General features: G+C 59.0%; 1 protein-coding gene across 3 annotated transcripts in view; it reads left to right on the top strand.

The window, feature by feature from the left end:
• Positions 1-659: 659 nt before the first annotated feature.
• Positions 660-17,112, top strand: part of PLXNA1 (plexin A1) — a 123,396-nt gene continuing 106,943 nt past the window's right edge. Inside the window, exons 1-2 of one of the 3 annotated variants that reach the window (XM_080384903.1) lie at positions 660-2,381; positions 2,413-3,077. The gene's annotated coding sequence lies outside the window, so the exon portion shown is untranslated. Of the gene's footprint in view, positions 2,382-2,412; positions 3,078-3,108; positions 4,995-7,399; positions 8,897-17,112 lie in introns of those variants that run through there. The other 2 variants (XM_080384905.1, XM_080384904.1) reach the window with 2 other exon arrangements.

Consider the following 17,112-nt stretch of genomic DNA (forward strand, 5'->3'; position numbering starts at 1 on the left):
GTAAGTGCACCAGACACACCGAGAACAGTGTCTCTCAATGTAATTTTGGTCAAAGTTGTGGGTAAGAAGTGCTGAGTCAGCTTTTAACATAATGAGAAGGAGCCGGGTGTGAACCTCTCACCGCTGGGCTTTGGGTCCAGCTGCTGTCGGAGCTGTCTTCTGCCGCCAGCCCTTCCTCCCAGCACCCTGCTGAGCACGGGGCTTTGAGTGCCTTTGAGGTGCCACTCAAGCCGGCTGTCCTCGGGGCAGGACAAGGCTGTCAGCCCACGGGGTCTCTTGGGGAAGGGGGGCGAGGATGCTCAGAGAGGTTGGGGATTGAACAGAGCAATTAAAGCCCCATGGGAAGCAGGATAAAAGGCCAAGCTTCCTGAGATAACGAGGGTCTCTCTGTGGGGGTGAGGTGCCCAGACACGAGGGAAGCCACATGAGTGACAAGCGTGTCCCAGTGCCCGCCAGGCACGGTGCTAGATGAGCTGCCAGACCAGCCCTGTGAGCTCTGTGGGTCACTGCGGGCCTGGGGCTGCTTCCCACCAAGGAGAAACCCAGGACGCTGCCCTGCCAGCTCCCTTCCTGACCCTGCGCTGGGCTCCTGGCATGGGGGATGCTTGGGGTTTCTTGCAGTCTTTTTTTTTTTTTTTTTTTTTTTAATTATTATTCCCCTCTCTCAGGGCTGGACCCTCCTTGGAGGCTCAGGAGGGAGCTGGCGGTGCGCCTGCAGCCGGGATGCCCACTCTTTTCTCAGCTTCACCACCTTGGTTTCCCCTGTCGCTAGATGGATGTTGTCAATCCATCTTTCAGCAAAAATAAATTGCTCCGGTTTCCTTCCCACTGGCACTGAGCAGGGGGACGTGGCAACGGCAGCGCTGGCCCAGGGGTCGGTGCTGCTGCATCGCTCAGCCCTGCCCCAGCCAGGAAGAATTCATCCCTCTCCTCTTGCCCCTACAGCAGGAGACGGCAGCCGTGGGACCGAGGTGCTCATGCACCAGTCCTGGGAGAAAGCAGGTTTAAAAGTGGGTGGGAGATTGCCTGAATATCTCTCCCTTCTTTATCTGTTTAAGAGGTTTCGCTGTCTCAGTAACTCCCCTGAGAGACCAGAGCAGCAGCCTCTTTGGATGTGAATACCTGACAAGTTTTTAATGTGAAAGGAATTCACTAAATTTAGTCTCTTGGAGAAAGGGAAGAAGAAAAAAAAAAGTGTTTCTTTCAATACAGGGGAAGCGATCCAAACCCCAGCTGCTTCCCTGCCGGCAGAGCTCACCGATTTCTTCTCTGTCTCGAAAGCTTTTAAGTCTGGGCCCCGTGTGTGTGCACAAAGAAGAGGCAGGAGAATGGCAGGCACCAACGCTGCGTCCCAGAGGAATGTGCCTGTTCCCAGCTCCTCCTGGCCTCCTCCCTGGAGATGGATGCTGGCAAGGGCGGGCTGTGGGGAAAAATGAGGAGAAAACCCTGTTTGTGTCAGATGGGACCTGTTCTCTGAGTCGCAGGGATGGCATCTTCGCTTTCAGGTGGGTGTTGATCAAGGTGTGAGCACTTGGGGTGCTGAGGGTGGGAAGAAAAGAGCACCTCTGCCGTCGCACTCAGCCAGACCACCTATTTTCCCCCCCATCCTCCTGCCTATCCCTGCTGGAGCCTCCCAGGGCCCCTTTCCTTCTCTGTCTTGCTGCTCGGGATTCACCAGGGGCCTCCCGCTCTCTTCCCATGTCCTTTCCCAAAGGACCTGCAGTGGCCTTTGTGCCGCTCTTGCAGAGGAGCTTCCCGGTCTCCGTGGCTTGGGAGTCAGATCCTCCCGCCAGCCGGGGCAAGGAGCTGGGTCCGTGCGTGCGGCTTGGCCCGGGCGGAGGCATGCACACCTGCTGGGACGCTGGCAGAGGAGGTCTACAGACGTGTGCCCACCTACCTTCCATCACGGATGGGGTCAAGTCCCAAACTCCCATGGCGTGTTCCTGTCCTGGTGTGTCTCAGTGCTGGGAGTCGGTGGGCATAAAGATCTCACTGGTTGCACCCATGAAGACCTGGGTGGACAAGGCGTCTTGCGCTGACGGCCCATGGAGAGGTGACCCTGCCGTGGCCTGGGGTCCCAGCGAACCATGACTGCCCGCAGCTCCATCTCCTGGTGGGCCCACCGGGGCAGAGCTGCTCCCTGCCAGTTCCATCCCAAGGGTCGCTCATGAAACCAGCAGTGACCCCGGTTATAAACGCGGTATTTATTTTTGTTGGGCTTTACAAAGACCCTTCCCAACCGGGAGAGGATGGCGCATTTCTGTAGGGCCACACAGACACGCAGGACCCCCGCATGGGTGCGCTGTGCTGGGGGCAGGCAGCACCCGCCTCCAGGGAGGCAAGCCCTGGCAAGGGGCAGGAGTGAGGGTGGCGGGATGAAGGTGACAAAAGTGGCCTCATCTCCACTTGAAGGTGACAAAAGTGGCCTCATCTCCACTATTCCCCTTTTTTAATGCTTTTATTAATTTTTTTCCCCCTTGGTAATTTTTAGGGGGATTGGGTGCGGTGCTGGTGGGAGGATGCTGGATGCGGACCCCTGGGGCACGGCAGGCTCGCCGCGGGGTGAAGGGCAGGGGGCGACAAGGACCCTCGGGTGGGCCCCGGCCTCCGCGGGTGCCCCACAGCCCGGTCGCGTTGCGTGGGGAGATCGGTCCCCACCGCTCCACGGCCGCTTTTAGCTCCCCCCTACTGAGGCATCGCCCCTTTAAGAGCGGGCGGGGCGGCCCCGCCCACCTCTCCCCTCCCTCTTCCCCCTTGGGCGCCCCCTGGAGGCGGCGTGCGGGGCTGCCGGCGCCTCCCCCCCCCCCCCTCCCCGCCGCCGGTGCGGGCGTGCGCGTGCGCGCGGCGGCGGGGGCGCGCGGCGGGCGGCGTTCCGTCGGGGCCCCGCGCCGCCGTCCCATTCATGCGGGGCAGCGGCGGCGGCGCGAGCGAGGCGGGCGCGGAGCCCCGGGCGGCGGTGGTGGTGGCGGGGGGAGGCGGGCGCGGAGGAGGAGGAGGAGGCGGCGGCGGCCCGGCGGGCGGCTCGGTGTGGAATGCAATTATGGCTGGCACGGCGGAGGCGAGCGGGGACCGGAGCCGTGAGTAACCCGGGTGCAACTTTCCTCCGCGGGCGCGGCGCGTGCCTTTATCTGCCCGATCGGCCGATTTGTGGAAAAATACGCGGATTTGCCTTTACCGGCCCCAAAAATAGGCGGTGGCGGCGGCGCGGGGCCGGCCCGGGCAGGGCAGCGGCGGCCCGTCGGGGGGCGCGGAGGGGCCGCGGCCGGGCTGGGCTGGGCCGGGCCGGGCCGGCGCCGCGCTGCTGCCGCCCGGGGCCAGCCCGCATTGCGCCCCGCGGCTCCGGCAGCGCGGCCGCGGGAACCGCCTCCCGCCGGGGGACAAAAACCCGCCGAGGCGTTTTCTTTATGGGGCTTCGCAGCGGGGCTGCCGCGGACCGGGCAGGTGCGGGCTGGACCGGGCGGGGGCCGCCCCCCTGCCCGGAGCTGCCGGGGCCGGGGCGGGCGGTCCCGCGGGGATGCCGGGGCCGCGGTGCCTCCCCGCCCGGCGCGGCGGGGCTGGCAGCCTCCCTCCCTCCCGCAGCCCGCCCGCCCCGCGGCTCGGCTCGGTTCGCCTGCCCGGTGCCGCTCCGCGGGCAGCCCGCTGCGCACCCGGGTCCCGCACCGCTGGGGACGGCAGCGGGGCGCAACCTCGCCCGGGCTCGGTGCCTCGGCTCCCCGCATCCGCCCTGCCCTGCGTCCCCGCTGCCGTCCCCGCCTGCGCTGCCCTGTATCCTGGCTCCTATCCTCGCTGTCATCCCCGCGCCCGCGCAGCCCCGCATCCTCGCTTGGTATCCCTGTATCCATCCCCGCTGCCCCGCATCCGCGCTCTCCCATCCCGGCGGGACGCGGGGCGCGGCATGCGGGCTGGGCTCGCCCCGAAACCCGCAGAGCCGCCGTTTCCCCCGCAGCCGCGGAGCCGGGGCCGGCGCTGCCCGCCGAGGCAGGGCGCCCTGCGGGATGGCCGCCGGCGCCCTGGCTGGGAGCGCTGCTATTGTCACCGTGCCGTAGTTTCGCAGCGCCTGGGCACCTCTCCGACCGGGGCGGGGGCGGCTGCGGTACCTGTGTGCGGGGCTGCGTACCGCTGCGCCCCGCCGCCTCCGCTATTCACCGGGAAGGCGGCGGATAAAGCGGGCGGCACGTTGGCGCTGCCTTCCCCCTTTCTGCCCTGCAAACGCACACGGCGGCTCCGGCGTGCCACCGGGGAGGGATTTGCAAAATCTCTGTGGCACGCTGAAATAAATCCCGAAATCCCTTCTTCTCCCTTGTCCTCCTCGCGGGGAATTCTTCCTTCTGCCCCTGGCCGAGCACCGGGGTGGGGGGAGCCGGGGGAGGGGGTCTGGCGTGTAAACAGGGCTTAACATGAAGGTCACTGGTTAAAGAGGAGATGGATGGGAGAGAAGAGACAGGCATTAACCTCACTTGTTAGCTCCCCCCTTCCTCCGGCTTTGGGGAGGACAAAACAAAAGCAGAACCTGCTAACGGGGGGATGAATATTCATGATCTTTCTCCTCTGCTTTGGGATAAGGAAGGGAGAAAAGTTGGGCAGATGAGCTGCCTTTCCAAAGCTGCTTTTCCTCTGGCTTGCGAGAAAATCCCTTTTTGCTGAGAGCGGGCTGTGTCGGGGGGGAATTACCAGCCTTTTGGTGAATTTCTTTTTTTTTTTTTAATTATTTTTTTATTTCTTTTGTGTGCGGCTGCAAGGAAAAAAAGGAAAAAAAAAAAAAAAGAGGAGCCGAGGCTATTGACTACATCAAAGGTTATCCATTTGAAAACACCATTTTCCTCTGAACAGCGGCTAATTGCTTCCTGAACAATCTCAGGGTCTTTTGTATATACTCAGTGGGTAAAATGAGTGACTCGATGCCTCTCTCTCAAGACACTGGTGACCGAAAGGGGTGGAAAGGTGGAGAAGCCAAGGAAAAGCAGCGGGGCAGAAGCCTCTGGGATGAAGCACGGGTAATTTCTTAAGCGGCTGCGAGGAGGGAAGGTTTTTGCTCCTGCCCGCTTGCCACGGTGCGGTCTGCTGGTGCCGGTGGATGCCGGCGCTGGCAGCAGCGCAGCAACACGGGGCCGTAAGGAAGGCTGGTAAGGAAGTTTGGATTCAAAATACCCGATTGTGCGTGTGATCCGGCGCTCCCCATCCGCCTGCGGCTTTGGCTGCCGGTGCTGTTCCTCCGAGAGCGGTGAGCCTGGATCTGCTGCTTCCCGAGGGGCTGCGGGGAGGCAGCGCCGGGGGCAGGCTGGCAGGCTCCTACTCCGTTGGGTGGCCGGGCTTTCTGCAGCTGGTACCCAGAAGATTAAAGTTTTGGTGGCGGTCTTTTTGTTAGCACGGCGATAGTGGCACCAGTGAGAGTTTTCCTCTCTTGGCGTGTGTTGTTTTTGTTTTTTTTTTTTTTTTTTTTTTTCAATAGATGCATTGGATTTGGAGCAGAGCAGAGGCATCCGCCTTCGTGCATGCTCGGGCTGTGCATGGAGCCGTGGAGAAGAGCCCTTGTGCCTCTCTGTAACACAAAGCTCTTTTCCTACGCCAGGCAGAGCGCCCTGTGAGAGATAAACAAACTCCTCCGAACTCTGGCAGAGACGGGGCCGAGGGCCATGCTGGCGGCTCTGGGCGAACGCTGTTTCAGCGGAGCTTTGCGCAGCCGACATGGAAGAGGGCAATAAAAGCAGCGCTGCTGCGTGCTTCCAGGGCTGCCTCCCCGCCTCCATCCTGGCAGCAGCCGGGGCTGGCCCCTGCTCTGCTCCTGGGTGTAAATGTCACACCAGGCAATTGATTTCGGTGGGTTCATCACGTTTGACACCCGTTGAACAAAGGGAAGGATCTGGCCCTGGGATTGGACTTAATGAAGGAAACTTGTACGTGTTTATTCTCTAGGCTGAGAGCAGGTCAAGGCCTTTGTTGCTGCCTGTCTTGCTCCTGGCTGTAGCACTAACCGCTGGTGAGAGCTGGGCTCACCCCTGAGCTGGGAATTTCCAAGCAGCAGTGCCCGGTGCTGCCGTGCTGGTGCCGCCGGCTCTCTGCAAACCGGGGGGAGCCTCGCCTGCAGCGTCGGGCTTCTGCTGGGTCCCGCTGGGCTTTGTTGTGACCGCCTTTCTGTGGAGGATGTTTCCATGCTGTGGTAGTTTGTGTCTGTGGTGAGGGGTCTGTCTTTTTTTTTTTTTTTTTTTTTTTTTTTTTTTTTTTTTTGGCACCCCCAGCACGACAGAAGGAAGGTGGACCTTGGGAGGGCCAGGGCAGCGGGAGGTGCTGCCATCCCTCTGTGCAGTGACGGGAAGGTGGATGTGGGTCACCCCAATGCCCATATACCATCCTCACTGCTTGCAAGCTTGGATTTTGCATTGACCTGGGCTGGTGGAATGTAAGAGTGGAGACCTTGGGTTGCTGCTTTCTGCGGTTCATCGATGTCTCCCCCAAATTGTGTCGTTAGATACATGCATGCTATATGGAAGAAACCAGGGGGCAGAGGGCTCCTGGCCAGTGTTTGACTGGTGCGCGGCTCAGTGGTGTGCCACATTTGTGGAGGAAGGCCCAAAGGATGGGGGGCTTGGTTCAGCATGGCCTGTGATCCCTTACCCCTTCTGGTTTTGGGCTGGGGCTCCTTCTTCTAGCAAGGTGCTGAGTACTGTGGCTCCGTGCGACGTGGGGAGGAGTGGGTATTTGCCATCACCCGGTGCTGGGGTGGCTGGTTTGGCTTCAGGCTTGGCTTCTTTGGCTGTAGCCCATGACACGTTCTGGGCAGTGTTATGGGGAACATCCCACTGCGGGTGGATGGGACGTGGTGAGAACGTGTGTGCGCTGACACAGTCCCTGCCCTGCAGCCTCAGCCATGCCCTCTTCAGTCCTGCCCAGGTGCAGCATGAAAGCAGATACTGCAACATGGTCCTCCACCTTCATTTGGAAGCCATGTTTGAGCAAGTCTTGTGCATCACGGAGGAGAAAAGCTGAAGCCGATACATAAATCTTGTTGGTTTCCGTGCGAGGCATGGGCAGACACTGCTCACCTCCTCTGCACTCAGCATGTTGTGGAGCCAAAACGCCCGTCTTCCTAGCGGCTCGTCAGAGCGTGGCCGGGCATGGGGCGGTGTCCTTGTTTGCCTTGCTTCCCTCAGCATCCCATGTCTGCAGCTGCCTCCAGCCCTTGTTCCAGGTGGAAGCCACCACTTAAACCTCTGAATTAAAAACATTTCAAAGTTTATTTTCCCTTTAGCCAAGGCTTGGCAAACCTCCTCCTTGTTGCTGGTGTGCTGAGACGTTTGAGTCTGGAGAAGAAGTCCATGTCCAGACCGTGGGGCTCACACTCCACAAATACTTTCGCTCCTTTGTCATCTGAAGTCTCCCTGCGTGGTCCCTGTGTGTGGAGTGTCTTGGTGTGATGGGGGCTGAGACCCTTGTCAGCTGCCTGAACCACAGAGATTTGTTATCGCAGGGGTTGATCCGGGGCCTTGTGCAAGCCACGGCGCGATATCCTCTTTGCTTCTTGAGCTGAGCTTGTGAGGGATTTCTCTGGAGAAAGTGCCTGAGGTGAGAGCATGGCAGGGGTACCAGGGACAGGCTCCATGGCTCTGGGGGATCCGCTGTGTGGGGACCATCTCCTCCCATCTGTCCTCCTCTTCCCCCGCAGCCTGCAGATCAGCCCCAGGGCTCAACTCCTGCCTCCACATCTCAGGCATCCTGCAGTCCGCTGGCCAACTTGGCACGGAGACCCAGGAGCGGTAGTAATCCAATTTGGGCAGTTTAGCTGCACTTTGCTAGCCGTGCTGCTGGCCGGAGCTCGGGAGCTTTAATCCGGCTAATGACCCTGGCTTTAGGGGTTGAGTAACCGATGACCGTTGGCTTGGTTTGGTTTTTCTTTCTGTCGGCGGCGGAGGACGGAGGCTGAGGCTCTTTCCAAGTCCTGCCCGTGGTAGCGGGGACGGTTTCCAGGTGTAGGTACGTGCAGGGGACCGGAGGGCAGGGGCAGTGTGGAGGGGACACTGCAATCTCCGCTTTCCCATCGGGAGATCCCTTCTTCCTCCTTCCTGTTTTCCGTTTGCTCCCCCTGTTTTTCTGGTGAAGATAAGCTCTTCTGCTGGAGCAATTTTGCAACATACTATTACTTTCAGAAAAGCGAAGCCAGGAAAAATAAAGCCTCTGTCTTCCTTTGGTTGCCTACTGTTTAATGTACAAAATACAGGGGTGGTAGCTGCATTAAAACGTATATAATTATACTGAAGGGAGGAAAAAAAAATCTTGCTAATCACACGTTTTTTGAACTGATAAATGTTGAGTGTTTGGCATTTTCTTGGGAGTTTGGTGGAGCAGAGCTGCAGTCTGGCGTGTGAGGGGTTAGGAGAAGGGCTGGTTTCCCACCATTACCAGGAAGCCGGCTGGGATGCTTGCCCTCCTGGGATGCTCCGAGCCCCTCCAGGTAGCGCTGGCTGTGTCCAGGGCCCAATCCTGTGCAATAGCTGTTGCAGGGAATCGGGCCCTGGACACAACTGATGCTACCTCTATCCAGGCAAATCTCGGTGTCGTCGTAGGAGCCCCGCAAGTCCCCGTGCTTTGTGTGCTTAGTGAAGCAACTGCTTCTGTGTCAGCACACTCAGGCTCTTGCAGAAGTAAATCCCTGGTGAGAGAAGAGGCAGATTCCTGTTGGTGCTTGTGCTGGGGGAAGAAATTTCCCGCATGATGCAGCCCTGTGCCTAAGGGCTGTCCCCCCTCCCCTTAGTGTCATGTTGGTGCGAGGGGGTACGGCTGGTGGCTGACTCCCTGGGCAGGGTGGGAGGAAGGATGATCTCGCGTTTCAAATGACATGATGTGAAAACCACATTTCCTTCTGCGAATGCTGACCCCATCAGAGCTGCTGATAACATCGCAGGTAATTATAATGGCAATAAGTTGTTTGCTTTATGCATGTGGCCGTGCTCTGTGTACGGGTGGCTGCTGTGCTCTTCCTGTGCAGACTGTTAGTTTCAAGAGGGGAAGAGGAAAACCCAAAAATATTTTAGGAGCAGTTTAAAAATAATCTTCAGGCTTGTCTGGTGGGCAGGATGTTTCGCAGAATCATGTTCCCTGCTGGTCCAAGTCCAGCACTGTGACCCTCGGAAGGCTTTGCTGGGCAGTGTTAAGTCCTGTTTTGTCATTTTAGCCAGGCTGAGGAATTGCTGATGGTCTCTGGGGGCCAGGAGCCGGCTCTGGCTTTTGGCTTTTGTGCTGGGTGGGTCGTGCTGCTTCATACCTGAGCAGTGGCAGAGCCAGAGCGTGAGCCCAAGCTGAAGCTCACAGCTGCCGAGGCCTCCATCAAACATTTAAAAACTGTTACGCAGTGCTGCAACCTCGCACTTCCTCCACCCCCATCTCCTCCTTGGTGTTTTGTATTCCTAGAAGTGCTGGCATGCCGACCGGGTCCCTGCCTGCCGCCTGCCCGCTGCTGCTTATCTTGGGGTCCGGCTCCTGGCTGGCTGCATCCTTTCCGGAGCCAAGGGGGGCTCTTCCCTCTCTGGCGGGACCAGAATCGGCCCGATGAGTCCTTCTGAAGTCAAGAACCTGTTTTTCAGGCTGATGTCATCGGGAAGAAATGGGGGAGGAGGAAGGCAGGAAGGCAGCGCTGCTTCCGAAGGAGAGCCGTCGCCGAGTCCGTGACGCCACCGGCAGCCCCGGCTTCCACCGACACCCACTATTATTCCTCATTACCGGCACGGCGGTGCCCGCGGGCCGGCTGGCACACGCGGGAGAGGTCCTGATCCACACGGCCTCGTGCCTGTGTGGGCGAGAGGGAGGGATGCTCGTGCCGGGGGCGTGCACCATGGCTTGCACCAGAACTCTGATCAGAGCATTTTTCGCCTGGCTGGGTGCACCTTGCACGGGCTCTCTGGCCCTCTGCAGCGTGACCTCCAGCCACCTTGGTTAGCAGAAAGCAAATTTTTGGCAGAGGTGCTTGTATAGCCCCCCCAGCACAGGCGGGGGTGGCTGCCTCCCCTTGGTTTTGTGGCAAACAAGTGGATCCGCTGCGCTGGTGCCTGTCGGGGTCTCGGCCCCTCGTGCATGGCGTGGGGCTGGAGCAGCGTGCCTGTGTCCAGCGTGGGCTGGGCTGCAGCCAGGATCTGCAGGGAGGGAAGCAGACGTGCTCTGCTCTCTCCAGCCAGCACCACCTGGGCAGCGCTGCGCCCGCGCTGCCAGGTTTGCTGTGCCCAGGTTGTTTGGGTGAGCCCCCTTTGCTGCGGGGGGCTGGGGTGCCGGCGTGGGGGCCATGCCAGCGCTGCTGGTCAGGGTAGCGCTGCCAGCAGGAGGGCAGGGTGCCGGCGCAGCCCCTGCTGCTGTGTGCGTGGTGCCTCCCTGTTCCTGTCGGATGCCCTGTGCCTGTTGCACTGTGGATGAAGCCCCCGCTAGTCTCCCGGAGTGGTTTTCCCGGTGGCTGTGTTGCTCTGGGGGGAGGCTTTTGGGCTTATCCCCTTCCCCGCCCCGGCTGTCCCACTGGCCAGCGAGGCTCTGCTGGCGGTCCGGCTCTGGCTGCTTCTGGGCCAGCTCCACCTTGGGCAAATAAAATGTGGGGCTGTGCTGAGCTGCGCGGAGCAGAGCCAGGACCTGAGCCGATTCCAGCGGTGGTGCTCGGGGCAGCACAGCTGGGATGGCAGGGGGAAGGACGGGAGGTTGTGGGGAAGGAAAGGCAGGCACGGCTTGGGGTTTAGCTTCGTTTGGAGAAGTTTTGTGGTCTGTTTTAATTGGACCTAACTCTGGTGGCAGTCGTGCTCAGCTCGCCACGTGATGGCACAAGTGCTGGTGTCAGCACGGGGCCAGGCGGAAGCATGGGAATTTCAGCTTAGCCAGGATTAAACCAGCCCCAAAGTGACCTCCCTTTGCTGGGAGCAGAGGGGATCCAGCAACCAGGAACCCTCCTGTGGCAGTGCTTTGTGGCAGAGCAGGAGCTCCCCGCGTTCCCTCTGAGATCTAGGGGGAGCACAGGTTTCCCACTCGCCTTGTGGAGCTGCTTGGAGATGCAAAGGGGTGTGTGTGTGTTGGAGGGGGGAAAACCCAGCCTGGAGAGCTGGGCTGGAAGAGGTGCGTTGATCTGAGGAGGGTCAGGTCATTGGCTTGTGTTTGTGGCTGCCCTGGCCCAGTGAAGGATGTGGAGCAGCAGGTTTGGGAGTGAGGAGTGATGCGTTATGCCACAGGGAGTGGGATCAGAGAAGGCAAGGATGCTGGTGGCCAGAGGACCTTTTGCTGGACTGTTCTGCTGGCTCTTGGGAGACCTGGCTTGTGGGTGATCTGGGTCTCTGCAGGTCCAGCTGGACTGAGGTAACCCTGCCAGCAGGGCTGGTTTTCAGGACGTTTATGTGGGGCAGTACACTGATGGGATGTGAGAACCAGACTCTGGAGCACATGGGCCAAAGCCAAGGTAGAAGTTGGCCTTCAGGGGACTTGGTCTGGACTTCTTTGCTCTGAAGCTGGGGACAAAATATTGTTAATTGGTCCTGGTTGAGGTGGTGAAATTCACGTCAGTCTGGAATTTGAAGCCTTGAGCTGATTTGGATGCTGATAGTAGGAAGCTGCAGTCCCATAGCTGGGGTCCCGGCACCTTGGATCAGGGTCTGCCGCGTGATGAGAGGTGCAGAGGGGTTTGGGGTGATGTGTTGTGTTCCATGTATGCCGATGGACAGAATTCCTAAAGCAGGATGGGGAGGCAGCAGGCTGTCCTGTGCAGGTGATGGTCACCCATGGGCTGTGCGTTAGTCTCCATCCCAGGCATCAGTTGATCTTGGTCTTTATATTGCTCCTTTGGCTGCAGGGGCTCCAAGGGAGGATGGAGTGCACTCTCCTCCTGGAAAGCATACATCAAGCATGTGGGCTGCATATAGAAAGCCCCTCAGCAGCCCTTATAGGGTCCCTGTAGGGACTTTGATATACCCAGATGAGTTGTGAGAATAAGGGAGTGGACAGCCATTGGCTTTCACTTCCAGCGTAGCTGAACAGAGTTGGGGAATATGTGCGATGTCTCCGTCCATGCCCAGTTTCCATGGCAGGGACAAGCAGTCCTGGCAGGACCTGCTGAAACTGTCCTTGCGTGCCTCTGCCTCGGGATGTTGTGGTTGGGGGAAGCCAGCGTTTCCATCTTGGAAATGCTCATGAGCCTGTCTGGGGTCGGCTCTCCGAGGGCAGCAAGCAGTCTCTTGATGGTGGGAGCACGTGGTGGCTCCAGAGCTGCTGTTCTTGGCATGATGTGACTTCTTGCAGAGGATCAGAGATGAGGAATTGTGTGCTTGAGAAATGCTATTTAATTTCCTTGCTACTTGTTCTTTTATGCCTCTTTTTGCTGAGGGTCAAGCTTCTTGAAACCCTGGGGCAGTAGATGGCTGCTTGTCATGTTGCTGAGGAGAGAAGAGGTTGAATTCCTTGCAAGGCAGGAGTGGGAGCTGCTGTGCCGACATGTGCTGCAGTGGCAGGGCAGGACGGGGTCCTCAGCCCCTGCGTGGGGGGATGGCAGGGGCTTGGGAGGAAACCGAAGATGCTCAAATATTCCTGATGCCAGTGATAGTAATGGAGATTGGAGACCTTGCCATTGATTTCATCAGGGTGTGGTTCAAGCCAGGGATAAGGTTTGTAATGATTTAACTCGCTTGCTAGGGAGAGACCCCAGCCAGTTTTTCATGACTATGTGCGGTGAAGGAAGGAGTTAAAGTTTAGCCCTGTTGCAGATGATTGCATATGCAGTGCAGCTCTAACTCAGTACTACCACCAGCCTTTCCTCATTGTTACAAGGCTTTTCCCAGGCAGATGAACCTAAAAATACACCAGCTGTATGGTGAGGCTTACTCTCCTGTGGCCTGCAGGCTTTTCTCTCCCCCAGATAATCTCCCCTCTCTCCCCCTTGCTAATTACTGGCAGCTCAGCAGCTCGTGAGTTTGAAAATGGAGCCAGACTCTTCTCGAACTGCTTCCTATTGCTGAGAGCAGCAAGTGACTTGCAGAGATTGCAGGTAAAGACGCATTAGATGCCGTTTCCCCTTCTGGGGGTTGGTTATATGCAGATTTTCAATCCCATTGCTTCCCTCTTCCAGTGACTCCCACAAAGTGCTGTAAAGCTCTTTGGGGTACCTCGTAGCCTCATCCCACTGCTTGAGAGCAGCTTCTTTCTGAGAAAAACGATGCTTTCCCTAACCCTGAGGGTGCAGACCTGCCTGGGACCCCAGTAACAGTGTGGGGCTCCTCTGGGCCCCTTGCATGGTGGCAGGCAGCATCGGCGGCAATGTGAGCCCACCGTGGGCTTGGTGATGCAGGAGTGGGGATGACGAGGGGGTCTGTGGGTCCCAGATGTGCACCTCTCTGCTTGTCAGCATGTCTTAAACCCTGGCTTTGGCAGTTTCTGCAAGGGCTGCCACTTTGCAGCCCAGCTGCCTGTGCTGACTCGGCATCCGTCAGTGCTTTGGACTCGCTACCCGCACAAGTGGAGAGCCGGTCCTTAATGCTCTGTCCAGTCTTTGCCTTTTAAGGTTAGTTTTTCCATCCCAGTACTCCTGCTTTGTGCTATCAAAAGGGATGATTATTTCCCAAAGGGTGATCTCCCATCCCAAACCCAGGTTTCTGGTTGTGCTGTGGGACCGGGGAGCTCGCAGCCTCGCAGGGGCGACTGCTGCGGCCCCTTGCCACTTCGTCAGCAGCGAGCAGGTGGGCTGCTGGCGTTTGTGGGGCTTGTCAGCGGCTTTTTGGCGAAAGGCTCTTTTGAAGCAGGGGTGTGCGAGTGCTGGCCGTGGCCAGGCGGGCAGCCCCATCCAGGTCACGCAGCAGCTGCGACTGTCTCAGCGTGGTTGCTTTCGAGGTGAAACCGTGAGCAAATGTGTCCTCTCTGGCGCGGGATGAAAGGGGCTGGGGCGGATCTGGCGCTTGTGCGGTTGCTTCACGGGCTTTGTTTCTGACTGCAGGTTTCCTGCTATATATATATCTGTGTGTACATGTATATATATGTGTGTGTGCCTGGAAAACAAAACACAAGCCTGCGGTGCTGTCTCGCCGGCGGTGTGGCCCCGCTGCGCGGTGAGCCAGCCGTGCGTGGGGATGCTCGGCGCTGCACCACTTGCTGCCCTGGCGGCATAATGGGGTGTATTTTTGGTCCTGCTCCCCCCACTTGGCATGTGTACATCCAGGCTAGAATGTTTTATTTTATTGCAGCTTGTTTCAGGGCTGGGCTGAGCTCCAGGATGTCTGCTCAGGGTTTTGCCTGCTTTTGGACCATGGTGGCAATGTGCATGGTGCAGGGCTCGCTTCTTGGTGGTCCTGGGTTGGGTCCCCCCTGGGGCAAGGTGCTACTTGAGTGCAGCCTCATGGAGTTTAGGTGCTGCATGGTTTAAAGTGCATGCTGGCAGAAGAGCTGCCCTGCCGTTAGCTGTACGGTGGCCTCTCCGTGGGGGTTGGAGGCGGTGTGATGGGAGGGAAATGTCCTTTGGCCCCTGCGCTGCTGCTCCCGTGGGCAGGGAGCTCGGGCTGTGCAGGAACCCATGCTCCTGTGCAGGGCTTGCCCACGCTGCTCTGGGCTTCAGCCCTGCTTTAATTCAATCCAAGTCTCAGGAACTCAAATCATTTAATCCTCAAGAAAGCAGACAAACGAACCATTCCTGCTGGCCATTGCCCCCCCGCCCCCCCCCCCCCCCCCCCCCCTCAAATAATTGCTGCTGATGGTCTTAAGTAGGACTGGACAAAACCACCGCTGCTGTCAGGTCACTGGGACAAATTGTTGCTGCTAAAGTATATTTAGGAGCAGAAATCTCAGAGGAACTCTGCAGAGTGTCATATCTCTGCTCTCGGCTCGCCCCAGCTCTGCCTTGCTTTGCTCTCATTCCAGCTCTGGAATAGCAGTTCCCTACGTTAATTTGGGAATCTCCTGTTGGGCTTTCTAGCCCTGCTTTGTGGCAGCAGCCCGACCTCCAGTTCTCCTGCTCGCTTCCTGAAATAGAAGTGATGAATCATAGAAATGCACCAAGAAAGTGACTCCCCTGCCCACTCGCCTCTCCCGGCAGGACGATGCTCTGGCTGGCATCCTCGTGCTGCACTGAGCTCCCACTTTGACCCCTGCCGCCGCTTCTCTCTGCGGCGTGTCGCTGGCACGTGAGTTTCGTGTTGGTGGTCATCTCCTAGCGAGGCAGCCAGGAGTTCATCATCACATCCATGTTCCGGAAGGGGCTCAGCCCTGTCGTTTGTGGTGGCTTGGTGAGAGCCCTACAGGTTTCCTGGGGTAGGAAAACCCTCCGGCAACCCCGCAGCAAACTGCGCTGCTGCCGGGCTGGTGGCTTCCTGAGCTAGCCGGCGGGTTTGTGCCGACGGCACGGCTCGGTCCCACGCCTCGGTGTGGTTTGGGGCTAATAAGCTCTGATCTGGTGGTTATGCTGTTACCAACAAGCTTGTAAAAATGAAGATGCTGGGCAGCGTGGCCGTCCCCTAAGAACGCGCTCGCCCTGGCAGTGGTGTGGCTGCGTTCTCTTTGCTAGGAGGCTCCAAATGTTGGAAAAAGTGGTAGGAATGGGAGATTAAGGACCATGGGGATGATTTCTAGGGCTGATGGCTTCGTACTTTGGTTGTCTTCACACCCACGGAGTTTTGTGGCACCTGGCTTTGGTATCAGTGTTGCTCATGTGCTGTTGTCCGAACCTCCCTTGAGGCTGTTGCCTTGGAGGTGGATGTGTTGGGGAGCAGGGTGGCAGGGACACCTGGGGAGCAGGGTGGCAGGCGTGCGGGCAGGGGAGAGCCGGTGGAGATGGCAGATCGGCAGAGTGGGTTTGGAAGTGCTGTGGAAGCTCTGCCCAAAGTGCCAGCAGAGCTGGCAGGGCTGCAGGGCTGGCCGGGGCTGAGCTTGCCCAGAGAGGGGAGAGGGTTTTCTGCCTTCATTGGGAGCGGGAGAAGGGCAGAAAAAGCCTTTCCCTTCCCTCAGACCTCTTCCTGGCAGGCTCTGTGGCTTGGGAAGGGGGCAGCAGAATTGAAGGATGCTGTATGGATGTTGGGGTACCTGCATGGCCCAGCTGCTGGACCGGTGACAATGCAGCCCCCCTAGAGCGTGCGTGGAGCCTGGCTGACAGGTTCCACAGCCCTACTGGGAGCAGGCTGCTGAGCTCTGGGCAGCCCTTGGGCCTCATGCAGCCCTGCCGTCATGTCACGGCATGCACAGCTGGCTGCCCTGTGGTGACACCCTGCCTGGTCTGGGATGCCGGCAGGGCCGCACAGTCACCGCGGGACATATTTCCTACCTGTACCACTCCCTGGTGGGGATCCTCCTGCAGGTTATCTCGAGCTGAGTCAGAGATGGGTGATAAGGAGAGGGAGGCTCTCCTCTGCTTGCTTTGAGCAGCTTATCTGCGTGGCTGGGGTGGGGAGCTGAGGGCTGAGCTCCTGTCTGGTGGCAGACCTTGGGAGCGATGGTCCCACCCTGGGTGGCTGGGTTGTGACAGTGTCCGCAGGATGGGGCCGTGTGCTGGCAGGGGGGTTCACACAATCCCGCGTTAGCCTGGGGGGTGCTTGTGCCTGGGGGCAGGCATGGAGGGCAGACCTGTCTGCATCCCACTCCTCCCCACTGTCCGGGATGCAGAGGTCACGCTGCTGTGGGGTCTTTGGCTGGCTCCCTGCTGCTTTGCATGCTGGCGAGCCCTAGCCGTGGCACAGCAGCCTGCAGCGCTCTCCATTCTCCCTGCGTGTGCCCCCTCGTCCCTCTGGAGCCTCTCAAACCAACTGCCTGATGGCTGGCCCTGCGTTCCTTAGTGCATATAAATGCCAGAAGGACGTGCTTCTCCTTGCCGTGCCCGCTCGCTTTCCCCCCAGCTCCTCCTGCCCACGGCCCTCCTGGGCTTTGTCAGGCAGGCAGGTGGCAGGGACGGCAGGCAGCGTGCCAGGGCTCTCGGCTCTCCCAGCTCCTTTAAAAGGTGCTTTCAAGATCTTCCTCTGTGTAGGGGCTCGGGCTCTTCTTGCTGCAAACTGGGCTTTTGCACCTGCTCCCGTGCTGCAGTGGAGCGGGGCAGGGGCAGCAGGCCAGGGGGCTCCTCTCGAGGCTTGTTAGCAGCCATCCCTGGCTAACGCTTTGGTGCTGCTGGTGGCCTTAAAAGCCAGGTCAGGGCCAGCT

The sequence above is a fragment of the Falco punctatus genome (genome assembly GCF_963210335.1).
Source record: "Falco punctatus genome assembly, chromosome: 4".
Taxonomy (NCBI): domain Eukaryota; kingdom Metazoa; phylum Chordata; class Aves; order Falconiformes; family Falconidae; genus Falco; species Falco punctatus.